Source organism: Mytilus galloprovincialis, chromosome 10, assembly GCF_965363235.1.
Source record: "Mytilus galloprovincialis chromosome 10, xbMytGall1.hap1.1, whole genome shotgun sequence".
Taxonomy (NCBI): Eukaryota; Metazoa; Mollusca; class Bivalvia; order Mytilida; family Mytilidae; genus Mytilus; species Mytilus galloprovincialis.
In genome coordinates this window covers 20,340,150-20,355,927 of record NC_134847.1, presented here as the reverse complement: position 1 = coordinate 20,355,927, position 15,778 = coordinate 20,340,150, and the positions used below count along the sequence as shown (strand labels likewise).

General features: G+C 34.2%; 1 pseudogene; it reads right to left on the bottom strand.

The window, feature by feature from the left end:
* Window positions 1–5,772: 5,772 nt before the first annotated feature.
* LOC143049035 (uncharacterized) lies at window positions 5,773–11,590 on the bottom strand (annotated as a pseudogene).
* Between the last annotated feature and the right edge of the window lie 4,188 nt (window positions 11,591–15,778).

The following is a 15,778-nucleotide window of genomic DNA, read 5'->3' as shown; positions in this document are numbered from 1 at the left end:
AATATCAACGAGACTTCAAATAAGTGAATATGAGCAAATATTATACTGGAGAGAAATAGCCCTGCTCATACTGTGATTTGATTGGTCAACTTGATAGGGTTTTTTTGAGCTCATATCCTTTGTGAACAAAAATCAAACGGTTAGAATAAGAACAATCCTGTATAATATAATAGCTATTAAACCAAGAGTTAAAAAATGGTGAAGTTGAAATCATGGCTTCGTAAATTTGACGGACGACATCCGTTGGTTGACCGTTATGGAATAACCGTTACACAGATGATATCGGATATGTCCCTTACGGCGTAAATACGGTTCCCTTCCCTTTTCATGAATGCCACCTTCCGAATTAGACTATTTTTCGGGTTTGTCATAATATGAGCAACACGATGGGTGCCACATGTGGAGCAGGATCTGCTTAACCTTCCAGAGCACCTGAGATCATCCCCAGTTTTTGGTGGGGTTCGTGTTGCTTAGTCTTTAGTTTTCTATAGTGTGTCATGTGTACTATTATTTGTCTGTTTGTCTTTTCCATATTTAGCCATTGCGTTGTTAGTTTATTATCGATGATGTATGAGTCTTAATGTCCCTCCGGCACCTTTCGCCCCTCTGCTATTAGGGCTTTCACAGGGGATAACGCAGTTTAAAGGAGTCCGAGTCCGATATCAAATCGATTGCAAAAGAAACTAAGCAAATTGACTATGATACATAAATTAACAAAGGACTGCTCAAACCTAAATTAAACTGACTGAAAATTTTTGTGTCTATCATATTCAAATCAATCACGATCCCTTCCGTTAGGGGTTTAGTATGATATGATCATAAAATATATATATGAGAAGAATATAACCTGTATTATGCAAACAACTTGTTTTATAATAAATGTGTAAATTCCGATGCAAAGAACCTATGAGGGAATCAATATAAATACCAAAATATGCAATCTTTAATGACAAGACAACAATATCGTAACTATATTCATTCTGAATAAGTCTGTTAAAAGATTATGTTAGCTTTTGAGGTGAATACCGACATTTGTGTGCTTTATATTTGTACACACAGATGTTTCACTAACCACGTCTCTTTTGGGGAGAAATATTTTAGTCATAGATATGTTTTGTTTATGTTCTAGTTTCCAGATAGGATCTCTATGTTACATCTTATAGAGACATAACTTAGTTGCGATGCATATCAACTTTCCATTCTATAAAACTTTTCATGAAAAGAAAAAAAAACATAAACATTAGTTGAAAAAGACTTAAGTAATCAGATGTATAACAATGGAAATTCGCCATGGTTATGTCCTTGTACATTCCAACAAGAAAAGGACACTTAAGTACAGAGCTGAGAGTAGTCGCAGTTACTAGCAGCTAGTTCAAAGCCAATAACAACCTATCATGCATATACGGTTCATTATAAATCAGTATACATCAAACATCCAGTGTAAACAGTCAGAGAAAAAAATGAGCTTGTGCAATGACAAAATAAAGGTATCGACAAATTGTAGATCCAAAAAAGTGCATATATACAACAATAATATTTAGTTCGCATTTAATTTACTGATGACAAAATCAATATTAATACAAATAAAAATTATATTCAGAGATCTAATTACAGTGTTAAACCTTATTAGAATACGTTTACTTTACGGATCTATCAGTTTTATAAGTTAACTAGGACCGTTTCTAAATTTTCGGGCAAGGTAAACAACATATCCGTGAAAATAAGGATGTGCTGTCCCGTTTGAAATAAGTTTTCTACAGATACATCCAAACGTCAAAACCAAATCTGTATATCTATGGAAGAATTCCGCAAAGGTTTTAAAGGAAATTGTGGTAACGAAATCCCTGACTTATTAATTTACCAAAAATACGAAGATTACATTCATAAGAACCCAAAACACCACAACAGGCATGGGTATAGGGAACGAGTTATGACAATCATATAAACACTGGTAGATGGTGACAAAGGAACACCATTATACAAAAAAGGAAATTTAATATTAGGGAACGAACATTTGTCCCTTTTGTTGTAGATTTTGGTATGGAGTTTCTGGTGTAAAACTCAAATATCTAAATTTAGGAAAGGATAGTTTTTACCGATGATATTGGATTTATTTAAAGAAAGTTCCTTCTGAGTTAATTTCGGCAGAATAATTAGTAAATTCTTGAGTATTTAACGAAAAATATCATTCAGGTAACGGTTAGTATTGTTGAATTTATCAATTAAATGCAATTTAGACGGGCCATGCACATAACAGTACAAGAACATGTCGTCTGATATTCAAGGGGCGCAATTAGTGCCTATAATGTTTTTCTATGTTGTGATATTATACTATTATTTCAGAAAAAGGGAGAAGGTTTGGTACCATTAAAACGTTTAATCCCGCAGCAAATGTTTGCACCTGTCCTAAGTTATGAATCTGATGTACAGTAGTTGTCGTTTGTTTATGTGATTTATACGTGTTTCTCGTTTCTCGTATTTTATAAAGACTAGACCTTTGGTTTTCCCGTTTGAATGGTTTTACACTAGTGATTTTGTGGCCCTTTATAGCTTGTTGTTCGGTGTGAGCCAAGGCTCCGTGTTGAAGGGCGTACATTGATCTATAATGGTTTACTTTTATAAATTGTTATTTGGATGGAGAGTTGTCTCATTGGCACTCACACCACATCTTCCTATATCTATAGGAATACCTGGAACCTGTCAATAAAATTTGTTGCCGAAACGTACATAACTATTATCAATATTCTCATCTCACCTCCAGTAAGTGTATCTAGTATATGTACCTCTCTCATCAGAGAGGATGGCTTAAAATCCGTTGAAGCAAATATACTTGCATTCAAATTTTGTTTGTTTGATTTGTCAAAAAAGTGAGAGATTTAACTAGCTCTCAGACGGGTCATGAACTAGGTTCGATTCAACATATTCTACATTTGAAAATGCATGTACCAAGTGATATGACATGCTACATATACCATATGACAGTTAGACAGTTATTTTCTATTCATTCGATGTGCTAGAGCTTTTTGTTTTGCCATTTGTTAAGGAACCTTTCAGCTGTGAATTTTCTTTAGAAATTGGTATTTTTGATATTTTACTTTTTACAAGTATGAACACATACTAATTCTTGTTTAATTCTTGTAATTACATATCAACTAATGTTGGACTGCAAATCCCGAGCATTAGCAAAAGAGATGACAGTAGAAAAGTAAAAAGTCGAGAAAATCAATGGTCAAACATTTCCGGTAACGATACTACGAAAGCTGGTTAGTGTCAGGGCGTAGTTTTATTTTTAAGTCGTGATAACCATTTAGCTAACTTTTTATAACGACTTAGCTTGGATAATTCGTAATAACAACTTAACTTACTTATTTTAACGTTTAAACAACTAAGCTAACTTGTTTAAAACAACTTAACGAACACATCTAACTAATGGAGAAAAAATTGTCATAATCTTGACTTGGTGCATGCGTTTCTTGTGTAGAAAATTGTGAATTTAACCTTGTGTTATAGCTAGTTAAACATTTATCAAACAGAAACAAGTAGACATTGATACTGACGGGGTTGGGGGAGTAGGGTTGGACATTTAATCTCAGACATATATATTAATATAAAAAACCCAATGAGACAGCTATCGTGAATTGTTATTCCCATTTTGTTTTAAATCATTGGTATTACATGAAATATGTCAGTGTTAAGAGTTGATTTGCATGTTAAACATCTTTGGCGATGGCATTGAGAAAACAATTAGGTTGAGTATATTTTTTATTTCATATTTTGTACATAATTATATTCCATAGATTGTATCATATTGAATTATTGTCTTTATTTAGATATTCATCATATTGGTATCAAATTTCCAGGACTCTGTGAAAATATCATTATTCTGTTTGTATTATGTTTATTATGTCTAACGGTAAGTCTTGTGTTTATTCTTAAGGTGTCAGACCACAAATGCAAAACCCATCTACATCCACCATTTTTTTTTTCGGGAGTGAAGTCAGTATACCACTAATTTATGGCCCCTTTGTTTTCTATGTTAAACTTCAAGCAGACACAGCTCTTTCATTTTAAGTTCAAATAAAGTGACATCAATTGCATGTCAAATCTACACTTTATGGTGTCTTGTACTGAAAAAAATCAACATACATTTAATGGCGTATAAGAAAAAACCTGTTCCTAGAACTTATGATATACCAAAACAGGTATTTCAGATCTGACAAACAGGCAATATGTACCCTCTTTTTAAAATTGTGTGCATTTTTTTTTAAATCGAAAATTATAAGTCTAAAGTGTTCTACAATGATCACCAGTCATTCAGCTTTCATTTAATACCAAAAATACATAAATATTCTACATATTTAGAAAGTTACACTCGTGCGTGCGTAGGAATGTACTACTTTCTAAAATGTGCTTTCTGGCCGGGCCCAAATTTGTGGTATTCCACCTTAATTGCAATTGAAAATAAACACTGGTTTTTCAAAAATCTTAAACATGTATACTTAAGGATGTCTGCTGCTCTAATTTAAAATAACAAGGATTTCATGTGATTGCTTAAAATGAAAACAACTTTGATATTTAAACAAAATAAAGTAATAAAATCGATAGTCTCGTGTGTAGTTTTCAAAATATGAGACATTTAGAAGATGGCGGGAAAAGGGTTTTCTTCAGACTTTACTATTTGTTAACATTGGAATTGTTTTTTACCCTTTAAACCAAGAAAAAATAACAAGGATTTCATGACAAAAATTCAAATGGTCATAAATGACCTATTGAACAGATTTATGAAGACAAAAGTGGGGTCTCGTGTAAAAAAAATTTTAATACATTTGTATGGATAAAACCTGAGAAAATCGAAAATATGACAAGAATTCAAAAACATGACCAGCAGACATCCTTAAGCGTGCATTAATCCTCAATTTTTAATACAAAACCTTGTACATTTGAAATAAGACTGAAAATGGTCTACATATATTTCTCCCTCACTTAAAATTTCATTTCTGCAAATCTGTTTGCATGTTTGTTAAGCGATAAAGACACTATTTCTGTGAGGGAATGGCTACTTTTACGCATATCCTTAATTGAAATTGGCTAAATTGTTGGTCCGGCACCTTTAGAAGGATTTGTGTGATTCGAATTTTGTTTGGCTATTTTATTTATATTTAAATCACTTTTGGTGTTTTTCACCTTTTAGATGCATTTCTATATATGCACGGGTTTTCATCACTATTTCTCAAGTGCCAGAAGAAAGTATATGTGCATACTAGTTGGCACTACACATAGGCAGAGATATACATATATTAATTTACAGTGATTGTCTGCTTCTAAAAATAGATTAGCATCCTGTAATTATACTGAAGAGATGAGTAGATGATCATTTCTGTACACTAAAAAGAATACTTCGTGTATTGTATCAGAGATCCTTGTTTAATTCCTACGATAAGGTAACACCTCCCGAAACGAATGCTTATTTTTATAAGCTAGAGTTAGAGGAGAGGATAAGGTCTCCGCGCAATGCTAGGCGGTGTTGTCGTAGAAGTTAGAAATAAAAGGTACAGGTTCCAGCCCCGGCGCCGTGGAGGAAGTTACGAATCAAATCTACTCTAACATCGTTAGGTTGATTTTCTAGGCACTTTATAAATATTCTAACGCCTGGTATTTCTTAATCATAAGAAATCCGATGGACAAGGTATAATTTGCAGTTGTCACTACACATAGGCAGAGATGTGCATATATATATGAAATGTAAACTATTCGTCGCCACAAATTTATTCATTAGCATTTTTCCCATGGAATTTCATGGAAGTCGCAGTAGAAACTGAGAAATATATTTCTATCACTTCTGGAAAAAACCTTTCCATTCCCAGACTCATACAGTATTCGTGTTACCTCTCCGACATCTTCACAGTACAGCTTAGGTTTTTCTTCGGTCAGATTAATCACCCCGGAACATGTTTTATACTGATTTGAATAAGACACATACGAATGACAATATGGGCGACAGATCCGACCATGTGAGTCGTAAGCAGATATATAAGAAATGCTAGAATTAAGTTTCGGATTTTTAACAGCAAGTATGGCAATAGATTCTGATACAGGGAGTCTGGAATCGACTATAGGGTAATCTATGTACTTTCCATTATATGACTTACCGTCAACCTGAACATATACTTTGTCTGCCCCTGAACCGGACGTAAAACTATGAGAATATGCTGCTTGCTGCTCTACATCTGTATAATTCATATATTTGTTATATGAATATACACCAACTCCAGCTACAATATTTTTTATTCTTTATCACTTTTGTACCAAAGAGTAAACCAGATGGACGTCTATGAACAATTTTAACTGGTATAAATACCCAACGCTTAATATCAGGCTCGTCATCCAGTAAAAAGGAGTTTTGCATAGAAGAATCCATATTTGTTTTGTGAGATGTTTGATTTTTCGGATTTGATCTTTTTGTTCGTCCATCTTTGCTGACAGTTTTTTAACTCGATGAAAGGTTCGTACCCAAGCCATTCACCTGTTGACCTCCTTGTGCGTGGTGTCTTGTTTCTTGTGTCAATTGTTTTTTTTACACCAAGCTTTGTATTTTTCACGGTCGATCTCCGTGCCCTGTTTGTAGCAGAACAAAGTCCTCTGATCCAGTCTCCACATCTAAGATAGGGGTATTGGTTTCCGCTACATTGACGACATGTTGTTGGACTTCTTTCATATCTGCAGAAAAAAAGTAATATGTCTGCAGTAATGAAATGCAAAGGCGTAAATAACCCCTTACTTCTAGTGAGACAACTAAGTGTCATAGGAGTCAAGTGACTGCGATGCGGTTTAGGATTTGATGGCTAGAAAACACGCACCCCAAAAAAATGTGAAAAAGCATTTATAGACGCTGAAAAAAATTGTGTGTCAAGCCCTGGTCACAACGAACCCACGACACATCTATTAAGTGCCACGACCGAGTCTTCTGTGATCGTTGTACGACAGTCGCACGGTATTTTGAGCATCGTGGCGCTGTCGTGTGTCGTGGGACGAAAATTGGACATGCACTTTTTTTTGCTCTAGGATTTTTTGTCGTGTCGCTGTCTTGTGGCTGTCGTAAAACTGTCTAAACACAGTTGTGCAACTGTCATGCGATAAAAACATTGTAGTGGGTACCTTATTACAATTACAAAAATGATCAAGTAAATGGAGTAACATAAAAGCAGGTTTTTTCGACTGAAATTCAAAATTTACCGTAGACTTACAAATACATGAAAAAGATTAAATGTATTAGTATAATTTGAAGTTGATTCGAAAACAAGACTTGTCTTTAAAAAAACGGTTTTGCCAAGCAAGCCATAGATTTTGCCATACAAATGGGACATGATTTTTTAAGCACAATCCCTATTCTTTATTTGTTACTATTTTTGAAAATTACACACCTGTAATATTGATCTGTATAATCATTACTGTACCCGTCAATATTCCTCTTCCAAGTTTCTAGGTTATCCATAATTCGGTTTGATGCGTGAGATGGCGAAGCACGCTGGTCAAATGGATAGTCCCTCTCAGAATCGACAGTTTGTCTTTGTCGGAACAGCTCCCAAATATAGTTTATAAAGCAGTGATGCAGAAAGAATACTGGGTCTGATGGAGCGGTATTTACGCCAAGCATTGTACCTCCAACCCAAACGTGTACACTGGAAAAGGAAGAACATGTTATAAAAAGTTTCAATATAGTATATGTCATTAAACTTTTATTTTTACCAAAGAGGCTGAACGGTAAGCCTTGTTTAATGTCATTCAATAAAGTCTTTTGCTGTTTAAATGTTCAATGAAGATAAAAAAAATAGTCTGTGGTCAAAAGTGATTCCCACCCCAAACATGACGCTATACAAAATCAAAAACGTTTAAACAATCATGCCCGTCTTCTTTCTGAGTAATAAGAATTGACCTCAAAATAGTAAAATTTAGTCATTGGCAAACAGAATACAGCTTTCGAAAATAGCTCACTCACAACTTCACCGGCTGATCAAAACATTTTTACGAATTCTGAAAATGCTGTCATGAAGGTATTTTCAAAGCAAATGTTTGACCATGATCAATTAAATGGATTCCGATTTCATTTTTTCCTTGATGTTTGTCAGTGGAAGTGTCAACAATCACATCATGTTTGATGAATACCGCCCTTATAACTACGGAAACTGGTTAATGTCAGGTGTATATTTATTTTAGGTCGAACTCATTATAACGAATTATCGTCCTCGTTATAACGACTAATTTGTCGTTTGTTTATGTGTTGCATATTTGTTTTTGTTCAATTTTTACAGAAATTAGGCCGTTAGTTTTTTCTCGTTTGAATTGTTTTACATTGTCATTTCGGGGCCTTATATAGCTGACTTTGCAGTATGGGCTAATTAGGTTATAAATACATCACAGCTCATTAACTAGGTTATTGAATATAAGCTTCAGTTTGAAACGTTCTATGGAACAACGTTAAAAATCCTGTTATTATAGGGAACGACGTATATATACGCTCACTTGTAACAACTCCTTGCGCAACGTCACACTATATGGTGCACCATTTTGCTAACCTCAGGATGTGTCCAGTGAATCCGTTGAAATAAAGAAAAAATCCAGTGAGACCTTGTTCCAAAGAAATGAAAAGTTTGATGTGTGCTGTTTCTGAAACAAAACCCGCATGGATTTTATTCATATATTCTGAAAATTGCCATCTTATTTGACCAAAAAGTCCTTAGTTTTGGAATGCAATTATGTTAAATTTCTCATACGTATTTATTATGGTAGTTTTCAAGACCATATCTGTCATTTGCCCATGGTGACAATATATCAATATTCCTTCTCATGGATAGCACATTTGTTATCCCCCTTGGTGAATCATTGAACCAGATGCCCAACCGTTTCTTTCTAAATATGCTTCATTACTCTGACGCCAAAATTTAAATGGACCCCTTTCTATCATGCCTTGGTGATCTCCCATGAAATTGTCGCCCCAGAAATTTGATTCTCTTTGATCAAATAAGTTATAATCCAATCTACTATCAAAGAATGGCAAGGTAACCTGATCATCAATTTCCTGTAGAGCAGCTTCAAATCTGAAAAATGTGAGTATTAGCACAAATTTAGTGTTTATTTTCTCACGATGAACAGTGAAATGAACTATAACGTACATGTATACGTACAAGTACAAATGTGAAAAAACCATTATTTGAATACCTGTTATTTGTTCAATAGTTGGCGTGTTTGAATGTAGAATATAAATGTCGAAAGAAATGATTGTCTTTAAAAAAAATACCAAAGACAACAGATATTTTGAAAATTTAACTAATGACAAAAAATGGACGCAAGCAAAACGATCGAAATTACTCACCATTAACCCTGTTTTGCTCGGCGAGAATAAAATCTGTTCTTACACAGTTAATGCTGGAATTCAAATTTAGGTATTTTACATTTTCTTATACTTACAAATTGAGGTATTCTCGATGCCATGAGGGAAAGTTTGGTCAAAAATGCGCAGATGCAATGGCTGCACCATCATGTGCACTCGGTAAAGCATCATATCTGTTGGTTCTTCCGATCTATTCATGCAATAAAAAAAAACAAAGTTTTGATAAAATATTAATGCACATATTGTATATTAAGGGTTTCAGAATTACATAACCCCCTTTAATTGATATGAAATTATTCAAAATGGACAAGAGCCTTTGTTTAATCTAATGTTCAAATCCAGCCAAAATCACGACAAACCAGAATTAAAGTATAAATTAATACTTTCCATTTTCTGAAGCTGGTCAACTTTAAAGATACTAGTAGATAGAAAAATAAAGATTGTGATTTCCTTTGGTAATACACGTTAAACAAAATACAACAACATTTCTTATCGCTCGAATGCCACCTAAATAGTTGAAAGCGTAAGTATCCTATTTTAGGACTCATGATCACATAAGACGTGACATAATAAAAGCTGATAAAAGCGCGATATTAACTTTCATTAAGACACGTAAAATACAAGGTTGCAAATCAACAAATAAAATACATTGCTTTGCAAATTAAATCTTCCGGAACTTTTGATTGAAGGAAACTTGGTGTCCTTTAATGTCCAAAAAATTATGACGAAATGAATATTGCACAAAATATTAGATGGAAGTAGTCATTAAGTATTCATGTAACCTATTGATTTGAAATATAAGCCATTATTTATTTCTCATAACCGATTAGTAAGTAAGAAGACAGATCATGTAATGCATGAATATTGATAAAGAGATATAGTGGTTCTTATCAATCAGGCAGCATCATAGCCCCACAAAGTAAACAAGTCAGCACTACAGGCAAACCAAGTTATTACAACAACATCGCAGCCATAAAATGTCAGTAAGACAATATTGCAGTCATATAAAATATAAGGGACAGCATCACAGTCAACAAATTATCAAGAAAGACTGTTTGATAACCAGATGCTTGCTCAGTAATACATTTGTGAAATATTTACTCTTCGTGTTTTCAACTGTAGAACATCTTGAATAAATCTGTTCCTTTGTACATCTGTAAGTGTTCTGATTTCCCGTCTTATTCTTCTGAATGCTTGTCTTTTTGTTCGAATGTTGTGTGCTAGTCCTTTGACTTTTCGACCAAGGGATCGTAACCAGTTGATTGTGTCAGGGTCAGTGAGTCGTGGGGGATGATAGCGTTCCAACCAGGTTTCTGCAAAATACTTATTAACACATTTGTATAAAATGAGGTCGGCTGGTATTATGCTTATGGAACCTGCCTTTTCATTAAAGCCTCGGTCACACCTTACCGGATAGCTCGAACGGACGCCTTACGGATAACTTTTTTTCAATCCGTTCATGTCCGTTAGACGTCCGTTCTTATCCGTTAGACGTCCGTCCATATACGTTGCATGTCCGTTAAGAAACGCACGTAAAACGGATAAAACGGATAATGAACGGATCTGAAACGGATAAATGCCAATTGAAAATTTCGCGTCAGAAATGCCAATTATTGGTATGTCAGATTTCTTAAGTTCGTGAATTGTTATTATTCATAATCGATCTTAGAGTATAGGCACGTCTTCACAATCAAGCAGCTCTTATTCAGGCCAGACACTGCCCTTTGTCGGAATTTTGAAGACCAAACCAAAGCCAGTTACACAGAAACATTTTGAATATTTATGCGATTTACATGTATTATTATTGTCGCCTTTGATTTTTCCGTATATCTTGTTCATCCGTTTTATCCGGTACGCTTCCGTAAGGTGTCCGTTTTATGCGGTACTCGTCCGTTGGATGTACGTTCGACATCTGTTCTGTCCGGTACGTTTCCGTTTCTCGTACGTTGCATATCCTTTGTGTGTCCGTTATGCATCCGTTACGCGTCCGTTTTATTCGGTCAGTACATCAACGGACTCCCAACGGATAACAATTTTGTCAACGGACAACTTTTATTTTCATCCGTTAGTCGTCCGTTCGTGCTATCCGGTAAGGTGTGACCGAGGCTTTAAACATTTACACAATATTTCTGGCATTTCATTTTCTGTCATCATGCTGAACACGGAACTAACGAAAGGGATGAAGTATAAAACGACTTCCATATCGAACCTTTAAATCATGAACCAAAATACAGATAATATAATTGCACATTTTAAATGTAGAAACAATGTGTATGATCATTTCCTCTCTGATATATTATCATAATTATCTGATGGTAACATTTATGACCATGAAAACAATTATGAATTAATTTTAATTGATATTAAGGATTTTGGAGCCTCCTTTAAGACTTCCATATCTTGAGTCAATACCTCTAATTATAGACATATCAAAGTCGATAGATCATACCTCATATTGTGGAATGTCAGATTCGATACTCTCGTAAACATTTCAGAGTCAATGCTCCTCAATGTAGGGATATCATTATCGTTTATATCCACAGCCAGTTATTTCAGATCAAAAGCAAACAAATATTCAACGACAGTGTTTTTGGTTACCAATCAGCGATCTCGGGTTCACGTAATGTTTTTCTTTTTTTAAAGAGAGCAACTAGTTTACTATTCTAACACAATTCAAAGAGTTTAGCTTCTTTCAAACAAATGGAAAGTTGAGTTCACAAAACTGCTTAATAGAGGTTTCTATACATCTTACGAACGGAAAAAACTCGACGAACGTATCATAAAGGAGCAGTAATTTTTAGCAGTACGATATTCGTTTTGCAACCTTGCATTTTTATTGTTTTGGCCAAAGATCAGTGTGCTAATTGCTTTTGTGTTGTAGAAAGTCGCGTAATCTTACGTTGCGTTCCGTTTATTTATATGTTGTATATGCGTTCGATTTGTCTTCCCTTATCCATTATAAAAGATCATTGTTTTTATAAAGTCGTAGTTAAAAACAAATCAGCGCATTTTGGTATGCATTTGCTTGATTGATTGTTGAATGTTTAACATACAGTAGCAAGTATTAATGACAAGATTATCATTTTATGAGGGATTAAAAAGTGATTGAGATGACACAACTTTAATACTTTAGTGTGTTTCATTTTAAAATGATATCCACACGTCTTTTTGATATTCAAGCACAAAGTTCGACAACACAATAAAATTGCCATCTTTGGTGACGGTACAACGAACCAATGACTCTAAATGTTTTCAATTCGTTTATAACCAGTCACACACGCCTGTTGTTTACAGTCTGTTTAATTTCCTCATTCTTCCTTTTTCTCTTGTATATGCCCACAAATTCTCGGCGGCCTTAGATTAGGAACGATTAGAAAAGGAGTGTTTGTGTTAATGCTGTCTCCTAAAATAAAGCACCTAGCAAGACTATATGTCGTTATCACCACTTTTCTTTATTTGTTTTTAAGGAATCAGTCCCAGGCATATAAAGGTGCACTCGATATATCGTAAAGTAAAAGAGGATTTCTGTGTATTTTTATTGAAAACATGAGTATTATAGCACCAACTGATAGTCACATAGTTATTAACAGGTACATTTTAAAAAACTACATGCATTAAATAGACAGAAACAAATAGGAAACAAAAACAGAAGAAAATTCAACAGCATGCCATAAAAGGTCAACGAAAACAATCAACAAGAAAACAAAACGAATTATATTGATACTAATTATATTATGAGTACGATAATAAAAACATAAACAAAAATAAAAATGGCTATGAAAACAAAACAAACCAACATAAAAAACCCAATACATTACATTACATTACAGAACATCATTTTCCAGTGAAATACATCAGAAAGAATCTTTTAGGCGAAAAAGTGACATTTTGGATTTAAAAGGTTTGGGGCAAGAAAGGTATCTTCAATCCGAGGATGTTTTATTTTCTCATTAAAAACCGGTTGTTGGTCTAGAGGCATTCACTGCTAGATTTGATTTACCTCTTTTTTTGCGCAGAGCTTTAAACTATGATCTGAGCCAAGCTAATTTTTGAAAAAGATGCATTGCCCCTCCCATTCCAACAAAAAAAGGCACTTAGTACAGAACTGATAGTCCCTCCAGTCATATAATATGTCTACAACTCAAAATGGTTTGAAAGAAGGACGCATGTGTATTTTGTGCAAAAGAATTTCTAACGGAAGTGTACAGCCGATTGTCCAAAATTATTGAATAAATTAATGCTCCCACTTTTCTTGTCACGGCAAGTTACGTCAAGTTACGACAATTTTCGTTCGTTCATAAGATGTTGAGAAACCTCTAATTGTGCATAAGCTTATTCCTTAGTTATTAGCAATTATCAGCAGTGACTTTCTGATTATATGTTTGTGCATAATTTGTCCTTTTATGATGACAAATTGTTTGATATATGAACTTCCATATCTTAATTACAGTACAGTCTATTAGATGTTCGACTGGCTCGCCTTTAAGTAACAGTTATGAGCTGTTCGTTGTAGTTTACTTTTTAGAATATCTTGCTGTTATAATAAATAAAGGCAACAGTAATATACCGCTGTTCAAAACTCATAAATCCATGGACAAAAAACAAAATCGGGGTAACAAACTAAAACCGTGGGAAACGCATTAAATATAAGAGGAGAACAACGACACAACACTAAAATGTAACACACACAGAAACGGACCAAGCATCAGACGAAATCCCACGAGAATAACAAATATAACATCAAAACCAAATACATGAATTTGGGATAGACAAGTACCGTGACACGTCTTATCGCAATGTGAAATTTCACTCAAAAATAAGAGAATACAAACGACGCAACGTTAAAATGTAACACACACAGAAACGAACAATAATATAACAATGGCCATATTCCTGACTTGGTACAGGACATTTTTAAAGGAAAAAATGGTGGGTTGAACCTGGTTTTATGGCATGCCAAACCTCGCACTTTAATGGCTATGTTAGATATAAAATTGAAATGACAACATAGTATTACAGGACTACAATACAAATAAATAGGAGAACGTATTAGACAAAGAAACACATGATTAATGGATAACAAAAAACATCAGGTTTAAAATTCAATACGCCAAAAACGCTCCTCGTCCACACAAGACACACCAGTGACGCCCAGATATAAAAGATCGAAAGTGAAAAAAAAGGTACAAAGTTGTACAGCACTGAAGATCAAAAGTTGAAAAAGGTTGTGTCAAATACGGCTATGTTTTTATGCTTGGGATAAGAATTTTAGATTTTTGAAGACATGCGTTACTTTTATAAACTAACTGAGCATGTAGACTGGAAAATTATTATCAAAACTACAAACAAATGTTGCAAATTTATTCGTAAAAATAAATACTTCCTAAGACTACCATCATAATACACAGGTCGAGAACTCTAGATTTTCTGACGTCAGAATATATTTGCATAGTAATTTCCAAAACACAAGGCCAATATGGCCTTGAAAAACTGACCAATCGACTCAATGAACTACAATGCATTGTGGGCTACTACGAGTAAACTACTACTTAAAACACGTGGAATTAGTGGGAAAACAGTCAATTAATATATTGTCTGGGACTCTCATTACCAAAGTTTTTATTCTGCAAATATATTTAATGTAAAATATATAACGTAATCTTCAATTTGCATGCTCAGATTAAAAAAATATTGTTTATTGGCTTCACGATTCGACTTTCTTTTTCGCCATGCAAAATTAGTTGAACCGGTTTTGTGCATTGTTATAAATTGAACCTGCATTAATTTCACGACATGACATAGTGAAATATCCAATGAAGTGACCACTGTCCAGTAAGAAAATCATTTGAGCTCTTTTAAACCTGTACAAAAGGGGAGGGGTTCCATCTACATGTCCTGATCGTCCAAAAAAAGGGGATCCATCCACGGAACCCCCGCCCCCCCTGGATCCGCCACTGAGCGGGTACGGTATATAGCTCAATACATTTTTTTATAGTTTAAATTCATCCATCGATAATATCCGTTTGTTGCTAATTTTATCACAAAATATACCTCAGAGGGGTTTTTTATCGTTCGGCTGCTGTCCTGTTGACATATGTAAAATATCTCCAATATTAAAAGTCTCTGGATCATAGTGGGTGCCATATTACCTATTATTTTTTTTCTAAAACGTGCTTTGTATATAGAAATAAGAAGATGAAGAATGAGTGCCAAATGAGACATCTTTCCAACAAAGACATAATTTAGTAAAGTCAGCAGTCATAGGTCCAATGCTGAAAAGTAAGCTATTAATGACCCAAAAATTACTTGTGTAAAACAATCCAAACAAAAAAAACGGCCCAATTAAACATATAAAAGGACAAGAAATCTATCCCATCAAAAACAAATATA